The sequence below is a fragment of the Salvelinus sp. IW2-2015 genome, unplaced genomic scaffold (assembly GCF_002910315.2).
Source record: "Salvelinus sp. IW2-2015 unplaced genomic scaffold, ASM291031v2 Un_scaffold5558, whole genome shotgun sequence".
NCBI classification, from domain to species: Eukaryota; Metazoa; Chordata; class Actinopteri; order Salmoniformes; family Salmonidae; genus Salvelinus; species Salvelinus sp. IW2-2015.
This window is the reverse complement of record NW_019946823.1, coordinates 27,305-34,171: the sequence shown is the minus strand read 5'-3', so window position 1 is coordinate 34,171 and position 6,867 is coordinate 27,305. Positions and strand designations below refer to the sequence as shown.

At 42.6% G+C, this 6,867-nt stretch overlaps 2 pseudogenes; both read left to right on the top strand.

Moving 5' to 3' along the window:
- Window positions 1-6: 6 nt before the first annotated feature.
- On the top strand, window positions 7-2,038 carry LOC112078338 (toll-like receptor 13; annotated as a pseudogene).
- A 95-nt stretch (window positions 2,039-2,133) lies between these two features.
- On the top strand, window positions 2,134-4,117 carry LOC112078337 (toll-like receptor 13; annotated as a pseudogene).
- Window positions 4,118-6,867: the final 2,750 nt, after the last annotated feature.

The window sequence follows — 6,867 nt, the reverse complement described above, 5'->3', positions numbered from 1 at the left end:
ATCGAGGAGGATCTACTTGGACTTCCCCCTAATATCAATACCCTCTGCATATCTATGAAACATGGTGAAAATAGATCCATGTCTCTGGGCTTTTTCTCTCAGTTTCAGGATCTGGAGTACCTCTACATTGAGGGATGTTTAACTCAAATCCTTCCATCTGGGAATAGTCACCTTCCAAATCTGCAACATATGTCCTTGATAGGTAAATGGGGAACGGGCTCTGGATGCTGTGATTGTCATATTGGGCCTCATACATTCAGAAATCTAGTTAAGTTATGTGATTTGACCATACAGGGTTACAGGTTAACAGCAATGGCCCCAGATGTTTTCCATGGTATCCCTCAGTTACAAAGATTCATCATTAGTGAACCCTGTGTTGAGGATTGGTCAGAGGTACTATGCAGAATAATGAATATAAAGTCACTTATAGAGCTAAAAATCAAAGCACCAGAGATACAATCATTAAACCAATCAAACTGCTCCATTTTAAACACAAAAGAAAGCATGAAACCTGTTTTTAACAATCTAGCAAGTGCGGACTTCTCATTTGGTGAAATAACACATATAGAGGAAGGTGCACTGGCTTGGCTCCCGAACCTGACAAGGTTAACTGGGGCTTTCAGCCAGGAAGTCCTACTGCGCCTTCCCCTGTCTGGGATTCAGCAAATTCAGTACTTCAGTTGCTCTGGCAGTAATGACATTGATTTTGAATGTATCTGTGATGTAGTGTTTTTGCTTTCAATCAAGGAAATATATTTAGCCAATGCCAATATACGTAGCCTCTCCATGTCCAGTGTTGTATCGTGCACTGGGCTAGAATATATGTATTTAAGTGGACTTGGATCCGTCCATCCTTCGCCCCATTTGAAATGGAATTTCATTTCCAGTCTCAAAAACCTTAACCAATTGAACATAGTTTTCCTGAGAGATAAAAACCCTGAGATTTGCTCCTTCCAAAAACAASCAATCACATGGTTAACAAAACTCACTTTGTTAATCAATATACAAACACTTTTTGCAAAACAATTTAGTTGTCTTGTTACGCTGCAGTATCTGGARTTYACACAMAATWTAATTTCAAACATTGAAGACTTTMCTTTCCTGGGYTTGACAGATCTGGWGTCCTTAGACATTACAAGAAATAASATAACACAGATAAATGCAAACACATTTTTTGGTTTACATAGTTTYACATGGTTAGACCTCAGGAACAATCCACTTATTCACAACATTGAGGCAATGTCTTTCACACACCTCACGTCTCTTAGACAAGTGTTTCTCGGGCAAGTGAACAATCCACTAACAGAACCTGTGATCAAGCTGAATCTGACACTTATATTTGGTGGCATTCTGAGTCAGCTGACTCATCTGTACATTAGTTCAGCTATGAGGCCAATGCAGTTGYRTATCGGCAGTAACATCACATCTAAACAGAACCTGAGTCTCCAGCTCAAAGGTCAGACGGTGTCATTTGAGGACTGTGACAGACCTTTCTTTCAGTCTGTAACCGATCTTAATGCTGATGCCGAAGAATTCCTTTGTGGATCTGAATTCATGGGAAAGTACTTCACGTCTGTGGAGACATTTGACTACAGATCTAAGCTTACAGCTAAAAGGGTTGATTTAACATCAATTAATCAGCTGATTCACCTGAGGAGACTGACTCTACGACAGGTGGATCTTTTAACACAGCGTTCTGCCGACATCATTTTTCACAACTTGACCAAACTGGAGGTTCTGGAAATGTACKACTGCAGGATTTATTCTTTGGAGGGGAGTTTAACTAAAGACTTTAAATCTTTGAAAAGAGTGTATTTGCATGTAAGAAAACATTTATAATGTATTCTACAGCTTTACCGAACCTCTCTCTAGTCTTAAGTATTTGACGTTTAATAATTTACAGATGTTTTGCAGTTGTGACAATGCTTGGCTCATTACATGGGCAAAGGGTGCAGAGGTTGAAGTGATCATGCTTATCCGTATACAATCCCGGTATGTATGCTTTGAGGACTTGACATGCTTGTTGGACAATGGATAGACACACTAATTTTGTCAAGTACACAGAAAGCCAACTGCAACACAGAGGTGGCTTTGTGCTCTTTGCTGCGAACTGGCCTGGGAGTCCTGTTCTTCATGCTGGTGGTGTTGGTCCATAACGGCTCCCTACACATCACCCTTGGTGGCGTCGGAGCCATGCGATCCAACACCAGGGGGCGCTACCACTACGATGCGTTTGTCTCCTATAGCGGGAAGGAGGAGCGCTGGGTGGTGGAGGAGCTGCTACCCAACCTGGAGCAGAGGGGTCCTCCTTTCTGCGCCTCTGTCTGCAAGCAGGGACTTCCAGCTGGGGAAGGACATTGTGGAGAACATCACAGACAGCTCTACCGAGAGACCACACGTCTGCCTAGTCAGCCGCCACTACCTGCGCAGTAACTGGTGCTCCCTGGAGATGAAGCTGGCCACCTCCAGGCTGCAGGTGGAGCAAAGGGACATCCTCCTCCTGGTCTTCCTGGAGAAGATCCCCCTCGCGCTGTCTGCCCACCACAGCTGGCTCGCCTGGTGAAGACCAGACCTATCTGGACTGGCCCCAGGACCCTCATCAGCACAGGATTCTGGGACAGACTGTGGGCTAAACTGAAACCTCTGTCTGAAGCGTGAGGTCAGAGGTTATGTACTGTAGGACATTGTGGACTGAATTGACATCAGAGGTTAATGTAGGACATTGTGCAATGCAGATGTAATGTTGACACATATGTTGAGTTATGGCATTTGTCATTTAAGTCTCCGTGCAAATGTCAACCACTATTTGAGATTTGTTTGACATTTCTGGTGAAGTTTCTTAAATATTCTACCTGGAGTGTACTTTTTCTGATTCTTCAGAATTATCTGAAATTATCCTATTTCAACTACTTAGATAAAAATTGCATTTTTTTACTTCCCCAAGTTTGAATAGATTCTGTTTGTGTTTTTCAACACCTAATCGCTAACACATATCTTTGTTTGTAAATGTGTTGCTAAGAGGAACTGAAAAAGGGTGTGATTTAGCTCTGTTTCTGTTTAATTTCAGATAACAACTATTGTATGCTGCTGTGAATAACAATACATGAACGACCAATGACCATGAAGCAGTTATTAATGAGAATACATGAATGACCAATGACCATGAAGCAGTTATTAATGACAATACATGAACGACCAATGACCATGAAGCAGTTATTAATGACAACACATGAATGACCACGAAGCAGTTATTCTTATTTCAAAATCTATCAAAGAGTTTTGTACAGAAACGTAGTTGCAAGTTGTTTAACTAAATGTGTTGCTAGTTGTTGAACTAAATGTAGATGCTATTTGTTTAACAAAATGTAGTTGTCACGACTTCCGACGATGTCGGCCCCTCTCCTTGTTCGGGCGGCGTTCGGTGGTTGACGTCACCGGCTTTCTAGCCATCGCCGCTCCATTCTTCAATTATCCATTGGTTTTGTCTTGTTCCATTCACACCTGGTTTTCATTCCCCAATCACACGACATGTATTTATTCCTCTGTTCCCCTTCATGTCTTTGTGTGAAATTATGTGTGTGTTACGTGTTGTACGCACTAGGCTAAGCGTTTGTTATTTTGCTATACATTTATGTTGTGTGACATTTGTACGCGCTATACACTTTGCCTTGTTGGCTGGAGGAGGTTAACGACGCAGCTGCGTCCATCTGTATATCTCTCCTGCCGTAATAACGTGTGCACCTGTTCACAATTCTCTGCTCTCCTGCACCTGACTTCACCACAAGTACGCACACGCCTGACAGTAGTTGCCAATTGATTAACTCAGTGTAGTTTCTAGTTGTTTAACTAAATATGTTGCTAGTTATTTAACTAAATGTGTTGCTTGAGTGTAGCCTGTATATAGTTCACCACACATGTATTTGATACATTGTTTAACTCATGGGCGGGGGGAGGTGTCCCCCTTTCTGGACACTGAAGTCATGTTTGTGAGTTGGAGGGAACCTAGTTTTATTGTGTTATTTCATTATTGTTTATGCTTTTGACAAAGGCATACAGCCGAAATGTTGGAAACTGTCTTGTGTTTCTGTTTTTAAATAAAAAGCTATATGTCCCTGCATTAGAATTACTCATTTTATTATTATATTCTAGAATGCCTCCATATTCTCTATTCTATATGTTCTTAGATCTGACACATGCAGAACAGATAACTGTCCCTAACTGAGGCCAGCTTTCAACAGCTTGACCAGGCTATCAATGCTCTGACTACAGTAGACCACAGAGTAAGCCTGATATGTCTGGGTAATCTCCATTATCCTGGTGTATGATGGAGACTCCACCCTTCTCAGTACGAGCCAGAGAGAAGCATCATCCTCCAAGCTAATGGTCAGGTCTTCACCGGGGATAACCTTGCCTGAGACCTGAAGAATTTGGCTGCTTGAGCCTACCTTTCAATTTATTGTACCTTTATTTTAACAGGTACGTTGACTGAGAACACATTCTCGTTTACAGCAACGACCTGGGGAATTGTTACCGGGGAGAGGAATGTGCCAATTGGAAGCTTGGTACGATTAGTTGGCCATGATGGGATGCAGGGTGGTAGGGATGCAGGGTGGTATGGATGCAGGTGTTTGGGATGCAGGATGGTATTGGAATGCAGGGTGGTATGGGATGCAGGGATGGTATGGGATGCAGGGTGGTATGGGATGCAGGTGGTATGTGGTATGGATGCAGGGTGGATGGAGCAGGGTGTATGGGATGGGTGGTATGGGGATGCAGGGTGGTATGGGATGCAGAGGTGGTATGGTGGTATGGGATGCAGAGGTGGTATGGAGGCAGGGTGGTATGGGATGAGGGTGGTTTGGATGCAGATGGTATGGGATGCAGGGTGGTATGGGATGCGAGGTGGTTATGGTGGGGGGGTGGTATGGATGCAGGTGGTTGGATGGAGTGGTTGGGTGCAGGATGGTATGGGATGCAAGGGGGGCATGGGTCACGTTGGGTCAAATGTGTCGGGTAGCTTCCACAAGCTTCCACAATAAGTTGGGTGAATTTTGGCCCATTCTCCTGACAGAGCTGGTGTAACTGAGTGTTTGTAGGCCTCCTTGCTCCATACCTTTTTCAGTTCTGCCCACAAATTTCTATATGATTGAGGTCAGGGCTTTGTGATGGCCACTCCAATACCTTGACTTGTGTTGTCCTTAAGCCATTTGCCACAACTTTGGAAGTATGCTTGGGGTCATTGTCTGTTGGAAACCCATTTGCGACCAAAGCTTTAAGTTCCTGACTGATGTCTTGAGAAACAACTAGCAACACATTTAGTTAAACACCTAGCAACACATTTAGCTAAAGAACTAGCAACACATTTAGTTAAACAACTAGCAACACCTTTAGTTAAACACCTAGCAACACATTTAGTTAAACAACTAGCAACACATTTAGTTAAACACCAAGCAACACATGTAGATAAACAACTAGCAACTACATGTTGTTAAACAACTAGTAACACATTTAGTTAAACACCTAGTAACACATTTAGTTAAACACCAAGCAACACATGTAGATAAACAACTAGCAACTACATGTTGTTAAACAACTAGTAACACATTTAGTTAAACAACTAGCAACACATTTAGTTAAACACCTAGTAACACATTTAGATAAACACCTAGCAACTACATGTTGTTAAACATCTAGTAACACATTTAGTTAAACTACTCGTTTTCTGAGTCAAAGGTGAACAAGGTGATTAGCTCACTAAAGTACTCTAAAGCCAAAGATGTGTTTGGGCTGGACTCTTCCTTTCTTAAAAACTACAAAGAGTCACTCATTGGCCCCATTACTAAGGTCACCAACACATCTATTGGTCTCGGGGTGTTTCCAAGAGTATGGACGTCGGCCATAATAACGGCCATCTTTAAATCAGGCGACCCTGCTGACGTGAGTAACTACAGGCCCATTAGTATACTACCTGTGGTGTCAAAGGTTGTTGAAAAGTGTGTAGCAGAACAACTGATTMCCCACCTCAACAACAGCCCCTTCACATTACACTCCATGCAGTTTGGCTTCAGAGCGAAACACTCCACAGAAACGGCCAACTGCTTTCTTCTGGAAAATGTGAAGTCCAAGATGGACAAAGGGGACGTTGTTGGGGCTGTGTTTCTGGACCTAAGGAAGGCTTTTGATACTGTTAACCATGAGATTTTCATCACAAAACTGCCCAAGTTCAACTTTTCCCCTGATGCCTTGAGATGGATGAAATCATACCTTGAAGGCAGAACCCAGTGTGTCAGAGTGAGCAATGAGCTGTCGCCCACTCTTAGCTATGATGTGGGCGTGCCCCAAGGGTCAATACTGGGGCCCCTCCTGTTCAACCTGTACATTAATGATCTGCCTTCTGTCTGTACTTGGTCTGAAGTTCAAATATATGCAGATGATACAGTGATATAGGTGCATGCAAAGAGCAAAAAACAAGCTGCACAAGAACTCACTACTGTAATGGTCCAGGTTACAAAGTGGCTCAGTGACTCGTGTTTGCATCTCAATGTCAAAAAAACTGTTTGCATGTTATTCACAAAGAGGGCAACAGATGCTACTGAGCCAGATGTCTATGTGTCAGGGGAGAAGCTCCAGGTGGTATCTGATTTTAAGTACCTTGGCATCATACTTGATTCCAACCTCTCTTTTAAAAAGCATGTGAAAAAGGTAATTCAGATAACCAAATTCAACCTAGCTAATTTCCAATTTATACAAAATTGTTTGACTACAGAGGTAGCAAAACTGTACTTCAAATCTATGATACTCCCCCACTTAACATACTGCTTGACTAGTTGGGCCCAAGCTTGCTGTACAACATTAAAACCTATTCAG